Source organism: Protopterus annectens, chromosome 2.part1 (assembly GCF_019279795.1).
Source record: "Protopterus annectens isolate FY-2018-M chromosome 2.part1, PAN1.0, whole genome shotgun sequence".
NCBI classification, from domain to species: Eukaryota; Metazoa; Chordata; order Ceratodontiformes; family Protopteridae; genus Protopterus; species Protopterus annectens.
The window spans coordinates 91,527,688-91,539,977 of NC_056729.1; positions in this window are offsets into that span (position 1 = coordinate 91,527,688).

Here is a 12,290-nt window from a genome sequence, read left to right on the forward strand (position 1 = left end):
TACATGCTTTGCAGACATGTACAGTGGTATACAGGTACATCTACCCTGTGCATGGTGTTTGTTGTCACACAAGTGTTTGTACTACTCAAAGCATGACTATGGCCATTAATATTGTATGGTTTTATATTCAACACATACTTGCATATACTACTACCCTAAGGTTTATTTGTGCCATATCTCTCCAAATACGTAATAGGTACCACTCGAGTACTAGTTATTATACTTTCTTATATTTCTTTCATTTCACTGAGAAAATGTTATATTTTGTGGCAGAATGTGACATGAACTATCCTCACTTTGCAATAGTGTCCAGTTCTTATACACACTTTCTACTAATTTAGGAGTAAAGGACTATATATTGTGCATAAATTGTATTACATTCATACGTATTTTCCCTATCCCTTTGTACGTCTGTCCTGGAGGCCTTTTGCTATTCATTGATAATCAAAACAGCTAAATCATACCATCTCTCTAACAGTTGTATGAATACCTGTTGTTTTATTTCAACAAGAGCTTTGAGCATATTTGGGAGATGCTCACAGCTTACAAAACCGCATTTGTTTCTGTAAGTTTATGTAATCAAACATGTCTGATTTTCTATCAGGACTGTCAAATCATTTGACAGCTAAGTAAGTAACTGATGTGGGATGTACTACATGTAGAAGACCAACAAAAATCTTACCTTTTTTTTATTTACAAGACAAAAAAATTTAAACTCATCTCCTATTTTATGAATAAATATTAAATCATTTTTGCATCTCCTAAAGTGTATACACACACACAAACACATGCCCACACACACAGACACACACACACACACACACACACACACACACACACACACACACACACACACACACACACACACAAAATACATATATAACTTGAAATGATACAGATATAATATGCCTCAAAATGTGCTATAAATAACATCAAACCTATGGCTTACCTCCACTTTCTGAGGAAAAAAATGGACGCCAAAAATGAAATAATTATGATTTAAAAATTAAGCACATTTAAAATAAAACTTGCTCTGGGGTTATCTCACAAGATGTATTCAACTGTCTGAGTAATCAAAACATATGCTACTGAGGTGTATATCTACCAGTGCCCAATAGTATACACAAAATTCTTAATCTGTGATAGAACATTTGATGTATCCCTAACATGAGTCCATCCTGAGTATGTGTAGCTTAAATCAAAGAATTTTAAACATTCACAAGTCCAATCGCAGTGTGATCACCTGCTCAAGGGATCTCAATCTGTTTTACAACATAAATAGAACATATTGAGGGATAGGTATGTATCACAGAGAATACCTCTGCAGTGGAACTGTCTTCCAACCACATAAAGTGAAGTACGTCAGTCTGTTAAAGTATTCAAACTTAATTTGGGTAATGGATGAGAAACTGCAAATTCACCCCTGGTTTAGCATTTATGTCCCTCATGGATAGGACAACAAGTAAACATCTCAGTATATTCTTGTTCTGCCCAAACTCTGGGTTATTTGTACACAGTAAAATAAAACTGTCATGGGTATGTAAGGCCCATAATTCTCATAGATCAATAGCCTAGTAGGTACCCATGAAAGTAAAATATAATGTTTATTCTGAATCTAACACGATTATAAGCTGACATAGAATATGTCATTCTTGGGGATCATGAAGGTCCTTGTTTACTTTGGGAAGTACATCAAAGTAAAGCTATAATATACACTGAGCTTTTATATTTGCATTATACAGTCTAGATCTGTACCCCTATTTGACATGTTCAGAAAGATCCTTAATGTAATCTGCAATGAAGTAAATTTTAAAATCTCATAAGCATAGTAGAATAATAACCTACAACATATACTTTTATGTCATTCTTTTGTCAAGCACCACCAAACGTTTTCCTTCGTCTACAGGATATTAATTGTTTTTTTTTTTTCTGAATTAAACTTTTTAACTCATTCCATCGCTTGTATGACAGCTTTTGTTGTGGCTGTTTATCCTTAAAATATTTCAAAGCAACTTTTATATCATATGTTAATATACTCTCAAATGTAAGTAAAGAATTAATAAGTATCATTGGTGTGACACATTTCCTCTTAAAGCATAGTGTGGAAGATCAAAGCAGCTGACACCATCAGCCTTTATGAAAACAATGCAGTTTATTGTTTACAGTAAAAAACAAGGTTTATTCTTTCAAGCAAAAAGAAAAAGCAAAGGCTTGTGGTTTAACAAAATGCTTTAGCTGTAATAACATATTCATATACTGCTAGGAAACAATCTTTGTTGGTAGGTCTTGCTGGATTCTTCTAGCAGGAACAATATCCAGTTTATTCTTCAGGGTCTTCCTTCTCTGCGGTTTAGTTTCACTCCTAGAGTCCCTTTTCACTATGTGTAAATACTTTTTGATTGGACTTCTATCAGCCTTCTTTTGTATTACATGCAGCAGATCATTAAACAAGCCTGCTCTTACTAATACAGCTATCTTTCCTAGACAGACACATACAATTCAACAGAACCATTTATTAAATTTAAAGAAACATTACTGTTTACAACAGATGATGAGAATCACCATGCTAAGGCACACTAGACACTGTAAGCCTGCTATAGCCTAGACACAAGAATCTGCTTCTATTACTCTCTGTATTTTCATCATCAAATCAGGATCAGCTTTGTATATGTCAGCATCTTCCAAATTTGAATGTGCATTAGTTTCAGTGAAAGTATTCCTTGTCTAATGTGTGAATTGTTTGAAAAATCTCAGATATAATTTTACGTAAAAATGCAGTATATCAATAAAAACAGAGGGCAGCCCAGTCAGTATACATTTTATCACAGCTAATCATTTAATTTACCCTCCTCTAACTCTGTTTGCACCACGTTTGGGAAGTTATTCTTGAACTTTGTTGATTTCTGCTTGTATTTCTCTGTCATTTGGTACTGAATTAATTCCCTCCAAAAGACACAGATGTTGCATACAAAGAACTGCAGTTCACTGCAGCGAGCAAAATCTTGAATTAAATTCATGCCACAGTATTTTAGCCTGACATCTACAAAAGAAATACATTTTAAGTCAAGTATGCATTTGAGATATATCAGTGCAGCACAAATCCACTATGAATCCACAATTTACGTACCATAAGCATACTGTGTGAGTGAAAGTGAAATGGTAGTATTAGGACCTCTGGGAATTTATCCCATTGACTTGTTTAATTATTCAGTTTTAAAAGTTGTAGAATTATTCTGTTCTTGTACCATAAGCTTATTATTGCTTATCTTAATGCTATTTTCTGGTGTACAGGCAAGCAGAAGTTCCTTTTGCTGCCACCTGTCAATTTCTGGGAGTGGCGCATAGTTTTACTGTTTTATTATTTGCTTGACTGTGTGAGGTCCTTTGTTGTTAGTCAGTGAGTCGAAGGGAGCTTAGGAGGTGTACATGCTGCATTAGACACATCCTTCTGTTTCTCTTAGGCAACAGATGGGGTAGAACATTAAGCTAAAAAAGAAAATAGCAGAGAACTTTTTCCACTGCTGTCTCACTACATACCAACATTTTTTCTTACCTCAGAGAATCAGTCATGCTCTAACCCTTCGTATATCAAAACAATTACATGCTGCAACTCTCCTAAAAAGGCTAACAAGTATAACAATTTACAAAAAAAAGAGGAATATCTTTGACTCTTCTTAACCATAGTAAACTAAATATCACCCCTTTCATTAATAATTACTTTAAAAAACGTTGCTTAACTCTTTCATTAAGCAAGTTTCTCTATAACTTAACATGCTACATTTCTGGTAAAAAATATTTTACATCAAAATATAAATATTACAATAACTCTACTATAACTCAAAAGGCATTCTTTTCTGAACACAATACTACCCTTCAGCATGGGTGGTATGGGACAATAGTGGGTTTTGTGGCCTGGTGTCATATGATTTCAGACTTCAGAACTCCTAGGGGTATGTGAGTGTTACCCAACACTACTCATTCTCACCAGTATTATTACTTGCCTAAAGCGTCCTTCATCACATTGAGGGCAATTATATATTACAGATAATAGAAAATGAAAATGTACAAGTAGGCACACGTGAAAACAACTCTTGTACTATGTAGGTATATGTTAAGCAGCATGATCCATGAACTTTTTAAACAGTGCTCTTTGATCTCATATGTGACAAATGGAGAAGTCTGGCTTTGTTTACATGGTATGGGTAAATGCTAAAGCTAAACTATCCAAATGAGATGGCCAGAAAGTTGTCTTTATTAAAATTGTTTGCCATCTAATAATTAATATGAAACAAAGAAGCATGGCTTAGCTCCTCTCATGTAAAGCTTGGAGCATATTACAGCCGCATTTTTTTTCTATTTTTACCAAGTAATATTGATTGGAAAAGGCTGTGTAACCTTGATTAGAAAAGGCATATTTTTGAACACCAGACTTTATTTGAGCCAGCAAACTCCAATGTCACAAGGTAATAATAAAAATGGTACATTACAAGCTAAAAATTCAGCAGACCTCTTCTCTCGTATATTCTTTTGGTTTGTATTATTTACTAGGAGGTTATTTACCTCAGCTTACATTGCATAGTCACTGTTGTCCCTGTAGTGTCAGCACAAAATGTCACCACTTGTCTGGAGATTCCAAAGAACTTGTTGCTATTGAATATGCAAGAGATGGAGACCTAAAATGCACTTCTTTTATTGTATGCAATACATTGGAAGCAGAAGGAATATATAACACTCTGCTAGATATAGTTAGACAGAAGAGGCAAACCTGACACACATTGCCTCTCCAAAATAATGCAGCAACTGAATACTGTAAAAAATCACAGATTTTTTAAAAAAAGTTTCCATAAATGTATAACTTATTGTAAAGATACTCATACTTTGACTTTATGGCTTCAGAAACAGTTTTCAGTAATACTGGGAAAATGGACTAAGATTGTTTTCTTCTTTTGCTATGTATCTCTTTAGGTCTCATTTAGGTAAATAATTCATTTAACCCTAAATTAAGAATATAGTGTCTTAGTAAGTGGCAATATGACTTTTGTAATTTAATGCAACTTTATTTAATTATTTCTTGCTGATTTCCTGAAATACAACAGTTAATGTATTAATCAAATTGCGTCATGAGCATGGAACACCTTTCAAGTCAATGTGCATAATGGTGTGATTAAAAATGTTTAGTTTTAATAAATGGGGTTTATAGTTTAAATTTCAGTTTGGTTTAACAGCAGTTTGATAATAAACCTGCCAAAACAAGAGACATAGATGTGACCACCAGAGCATTGCTGGAATATGTAGACATGGCCAACAAGGAAACAGGTTTAAATGAAGCAAATACTGAAAGTTCAGGTGCAGAACATCAAAGTAAATACAGGTAAGTAAACCATATAAAATGCTGCCTGAAATGAAATCTTGGAAGATGTACCACATTGCGTAAAGGAAAATAACGAATAGAATCTCATATTTCAATGTGAGAATAATCAGTACTGATGATGCTAGACAAGCAGAATCCAGAGTTGTTTCAGATCAGTTGCTTCAGATCTTAAAAATAATATTTACCCATTTCAAAGAAAATCCAGTGACAATGAGGAAAGATCACTAAGAATCGATACTGTGATTGCTGATATTGCAGAACATTAACAGGAGCAAGACATCATTTTTCTGTGTTAAAGGAATCTTTGAAGACCTAACCCCCAGAGTCACAGAAGCTGGTCTTAAAGAAATGTCTTTATTATGTAAATGACCATGCATAATGAACAATGCAAAGTAAATTCTGTTTAATGGACGGAGTGGAGGTTCATGATCTTTGACGTTGATGCTCAATGACTTCTAAACTAACATGCAACATTTCACAGTAAATGTTGAAAATTGGCTATAAATGTGGAATTAGATCTTCATTGCTGGTCTGGTGGTGTAGAGGGGACAGTTGTAATCTGTGATGTCAGTAACCCAGATGTCACTCGTCCTATGTTATGACTCAAAACGAACAGGTGGGGTAGTTCGTTCATATGCTTTATTATACAGAAACACATCAGGATGGATAGTAGCAACATAAAATATAAACAAACTGATTAACTGACAGATCATTACATACATGGATGCTTGCATTTCAACAGCTCTCTACAAAATGGCAGTCTGACTTGCATGTGCTTAGTATTTATACACATGTACAAGCCCATGGAAAGCTTCTTAAAGATATACATACATATTGATCTACACCCTCCCTCTTCAGTGAATTGCCCACATTAAAATGACATCTGAAAAAGACATGCATTTATACAGACACTGAGAAATAAACACAACGTTCATGTCCAAGTTGTCATGTATCTGGAACATGATCTGGAAATGCGACCTGATCTAGTGATATAGCAATTAGGACTAGATTTAGCAACAGGGGCAGTCATTGCTGAACAATCTGTTTCAGGAGTTTCAGGAATCTTCTCAGGAACATGGAAATTTGCTGGAATGTCCTCTGGAACTGGAACACTGGATGACTCACTTTGAGATCTAGATTCTTTTCCGCAGGCAAGATGCTGCAATAGAGGCTTGGGTACCAGTACTAAATGCTTCTGATTCCACCTAAATTCAGCTCCTTGTGATTCCACAATGTATAGTCTCGGCTCTGGGCATACACTTTTCATGACTCCAATCCAATCAAAACCTTTGGATGCCTGCATCCTCATTATCTCCCCTTCTCGTTCTGGAACGAGTAGCTTGCTGGACTTATCATAATAGGACTTCTGGGACAAACACCTTTTTATGAGTTGAGCTCTCACTGCTTTGTTGTTCTTAGCACAGGGAACTAACAGATTGTTACTAATTGGTAGTGTGGTTCTGGTTTGTCTCGACAAAAGCTTTTGTGCAGGTGAACAAGATGTTTATCACAAGAAATATTTCTGAGATTCAAGATATTCAGAAAAACATCACTATTGTCTCATTTCAACTTCTCTAATAACTGTTTTGCACTTTGAACTGCATGTTCTGCCAAACCATTTGACTGTGGGTACTCAGAGCCACTTGTAAGACTCTTCAACAATTTTGTGAACTGCTGGCTTGTAAACTGTGTACCATTGTCAGAAATAACTTTGTGTGGACTACCATGGGCTGCAAAATGACACTTCATCTTAGTAATGGCAGTACTGGATGCCAGATTAGGAAGTAGGTCAATCTCAAACCAGTTTGAATAAGAGTCTACTGACACCAAATAATGCTGACCATTCCATTCGAAAATGTCTGTAGCTACTGTTGACCAAGGTAGCTCAGGAATCTGGTTTATCTGAGGTGTTTCTTTCTGTTGATGTGGCATAATACTATTACATACAGAACAAGATGAAAGCACTCTCGCAATATCATTTGACACAGAAGGCCAAAATATTAGTCCTCTTGCCCTTCTTTTGGTAGAATCAGTTCCTGGCTGGCCACGATGCAAGATGGTAATATAATCTTGTTGTAAGGACTTTGGAACAATCACTTTCTGGCCTTTCATGATGATACCATTGTCAAACAAAATCTCATCTCTGGAAGGAATATATGGTTGCAGGTCTACTGGTAAACAAGATTGCTTTGACAGCCATCCTCAACTGATAAAGTGGTTGAGCTTCTGAAGTATTGGATTTGAGGCTGTGTGACTTCTACGCTCATCAAGACATGTGGAAGAAAAATAATTTCTCACTGCCATGACTTCAAAATCAACAACCGGAGGAGCAGCCTGATTTTCATTCTGTTCAGTGTTTTTTTCTGGGTGATCTGAATAATGTATCCGCAAGCTAAAGAAGTTTGCCTTTTGTGTAGACAAGATTGAAATTATACTTTCGGAATTTCAACACCATGCTTTGTTATCTGGCAGGAGCTGTATGCATAAACTTTCTCAAAATAGTGACTAGAGGTTGGTGACCTGTTTCAATTTGAAATGGGTGGCCTGCTTGTGGTGAGGAAGCTTCCCCAGACCATTTTCAGTGTGCACACCTGCAACACACTTGGTCTACCTGCATCATCACAGCTCGGGTTCCTCCCTCCTCCCCACCAACTGCAACATTGCCAGATAAAACCACTGTTATGGTCCGGTTTCTCCCTACAGTTATTGCAAGCCAAGAATAACACTTTTTAATAAGGATACCTACCAGACAAGCCTGCATAGGTGACTGGATATTTATAGTTCTTGTTACTAGCAGATGTGGTCCTTAACAGTTATGTTTTAAACATTGTGACTGGTTATTTACATTTCATTTTACAGCACATTTGTCACTTCTACTAGTTATTTTTTAAACATTGTTGTGGCCGGCATGCAAACCTGCAAGTGCCCTCCCCAAGCAACTATAACTTTGTCTATTACCACTGGGTGTCATAACTTAACAGTATACTTGCTGTATCTTGTCCCAAATAGGTCTGCCTCCACACTGAATACTTGCTAAGTAAGGCAAGTACCATTTACTTGGTGTATTTTGTCCCCCAGATAGATTTACCTTCCTTTGTATTAGTTGCACACCAAGGCCATAAAGTAGTGTTTCTGCAAATAACTGCTTACACTCCTAATTTCCTGCTTCTACCTCTTCCTTGTTACACTTACATTACAGCTCCAAGGCTTCCACTTCTTATGCTGATTGCTTTTCTTTACAGTCTTCTGTGAGGGGGCGTGCCAGATCTCTACCTGCTTTTTCTGGTTATACCTTCCCCCATTTTGTATCTCCCTCCTCTAATGCCCTCCTCCCCCATTAACTAGTCTATATTTATTTATTTATTTATTTATTTATTTATTTGCAGTTTGTTTACCAGGATAGTCCATTGGGCCACAAGGAGCCCATTTTCAATGGAGTCCTGGGGAGAAAAGCTCCAGAAATAATCTCCACTACCCCTTCACACCCCTTACTTTTTGGCTTTTTTTCTCTACTCTTACTCCCTATCACTCTTGCTATCCAATTTCAGCTGCCCCTTTCTCATTTTCACTACCTACACTATCCAGTAGATGGCAGTCTCCTCTCCCTGATTACTTCTCTGCTGCTCCTACTGCCTTTGATTACCCCTTTTTAGTCTGCAAGGTTAGGTTTTGGTCTTCTGATCTCCCTTAGTCTCTGTATATACCTTGCTGTCTATCTACCTCCCTGCAAACTGTAGTTTTCTTTTCTTACTGCTGTAACCTGCCTAATCCTTACCTGCTACACTTTCACCTATTTCTTCCTTCTCCCCTACTGTATGTTTTACTGCCCTAATCCTCCTCAACTTTATTCATCCCACTGGTGCTTTATTGACTTCTCTCTTACCCCTTCCTTGATTATACTTTCTATTCCCATCATACTTACCTGCTTTTCTGATGGTCTCCTTCCTAGCCCACCTTCAGTTCTTTCTGCCTGCTCAGTCATCACTCCGCTCACGCTCCCCTCCCTACCCCCAATTCCCACCCACCCCCAGGGGTCCTTACCTTATAGCTCTCTGGACACACCCCCAATCCTAGCCTTCCAATCCTTCTCCTTCCACCCGTATTCCTCCCACCCCCACTTATACCCTTTCTCCACCTTACACTCCCACGCATTTCCATACTCTCCTTTCTTATTTCCTTTCACTTTCCCCTCCCATTATAACTTCCCCTTATTTAACTCCTCATTCTGTTTTACTCCTGTCCCCTCTTTGCTTCTCCTGGTTCTAATTCTTACCTCTTCAGTAGTATATCCCTCTCTACTTTCTCCACTCATACTTTCTCATATCTTTCTATTATACTACTACTCCTCTTACTATGGCTTCCTACCAGACTACCCAGCTCTTATTCTCACTCCTACTTCTTTCCACCCTATGCTCAATGTACCTCCTGTCCTACTATGAGAAACCATTTTATGTCCAACACTTCCACCCTAGCAAACACACGTCAACATTTCTCCTTCCACTTATCCCATACCCAAATATTTCTTCTACCCCTAATTATCATTTACCTAAATTCCATAGACTCACACACCTCAACTATGTTTCAGAGAACAAAACTAAAATACAAACCCTTCTAAAGATTAACCTCATAAACAAACCTACAAATCCATCCCTTCTAGTTGGAGACATCCACCCTAACCCTGGTCCTACTTTCCCTTCTCCCCTAGTGTCTATACCTAAACTTAATAACACCTTCTTAACAGACCATCTTAATATCCAAAGCATAAACAACAAAGTACCATACCTGCATGCCCTCCTTCATACTCAATCATTTGATATTCTCTGCCTTTCAGAAACCTGGCTAAAACCTACCACTAAAGACACTGAAATTATTCCCCAGGGCTATAATATAGTAAGACTCGACCGTCCCAACCGCAAAGGTGGTGGTGTTGCAATTCTTTTTAAAAATCATCTGAATATCACTACCCTTCCAGACTCTCCAACTCAAGATAACAAGATAGAAGCCATCATTGCTAAACTTCAATTAAATTCCAAAAAATCCCTTTATATCATCTGCATGTACCTGCCTCCTGGTAATAATATACCTATCCTCGAAAATTATCTTAGTTGGGTATCTGCTACTTATCCTCAAGAAACCATAATACTAGGCGACCTTAACATAGACTGGAATAGCATTAATGCTGAAAACCCTTCATCTCATATCAACCTTCATAGTTTTACCCAAACTATTACTTCAACTACTAGGCTAAATAAACATAGTAATAGAGAAAGCATTCTAGACTGGATACTTATAAACAGAGTCGAACATAACTACAGAAAAGGAACCCTGCCTGATGATGTTAGTGATCACTCTTTAACTTTCATAACTAGGGAAAAGACTGATTGTACCACATTATAAGAAAAGTACGCACCATCAAAAATTTTAATCCAGACCTGTTTCAGACTGAACTTGGGTTATGTAACTGGAACCCTTTAAAAATGCTTCCTCTTGAAAATGCGGTAATCTACTTTAATACAACTTTTTTATCCATTCTTGATAAACATGCTCCTGAACGTAGTATTAGAATGCAATCTAATTCAGCCCCTTGGCTCTCCCATGAAACTAAAAAACTTATTCTTAATAGAAATAAAGTCTGGGCCTCATGGAGATCCCACAGAAATAACCCTGACTTTTTACACTTCCGTCAGCTTAGAAATTTAACTAAAAAGGCAGTAATATCTGACAAAAAGAAATTCTACCTTGAACTACAGCAAAATCATCTTAATAATTCTAAACTCTTCTGGTCCTCAGTCAATAAACTCCTCTCCCCAGGAACCTCTAAAACACCTTCCCAATTAATGCTGACCCTGACACCCTCAACAAACTGCAGATGCTTTTAACTCTTTCTTCACTGAAACTATACAAGCTCTAGCTAAACAACTAAATGCCAACAACTTCTGTCTACCAAGTAACCTAACTAACTCCTCCTTTAAATTCTCTCTACAACCTATCTCTACATCTTACATTTATAGACTCCTTCTCAAACTAAAACCTTGCACCCCCTCTGCTGACAAGCTCCTTCACTATTTCTTCAAAAGGCTGCCAAGGTCATCGCATATCCTATATCTATTCTCATAAATAGGACCATCAAAGAAGAAATCATCCCTGATATCTGGAAGGCCTCTCATATCATCCCACTTCATAAAGGTGGAAATTCCACTGACTATTCTAACTATAGACCTATTGCTCTCCTCTCACTCTTGGCAAAAATTATGGAAAAATGTATCCATCATCAACTTGTACAATATCTCTCTCTTCACAACATTATAGCAGACTGTCAACATGGTTTTAGACCACATCACAGTACTACTACTGCCTTGCTTTCCTTTGTAGACACTATTAATCAGAACCGTAACAACAACTTACTCTCTTCTGCCCTCTTCATTGACCTTTCTAAAGCATTTGATATGGTCAACCACACTTTATTAATTAAGACTCTAGAATCTCTCTCTTTTGATACCTCAGCCATTACATGGTTTAATTCCTATCTCACAAACAGAAAACAGGCAGTTCTATGGGATAACCACATTTCTTCTTTTTTGCCTGTTTCTATCGGAGTTCCTCAAGGCTCTATCCTTGGCCCACTTCTCTTTTCCCTCTTCATTAATGATCTTCAAACAATAATCCCTCAAGCTACATGCATTCAATATGCCGATGATTCTACACTCATCTGCTCAGCATCTTCCACTTCAGAACTGATCTCTCTTACCCAAGATGTCTTTAATACCGTGGAAACATGGTTCTCCAGTCGACTCCTCTTACTAAATGCTAAAAAAACTAAACTTCTTCTCTTTACCCCCACTTCCAGGACCTCCCCCTTAAACTTTAATATCTCCTCCAACAGTGCCACTGTCATCTCACCTGACTCTACAACTAAACT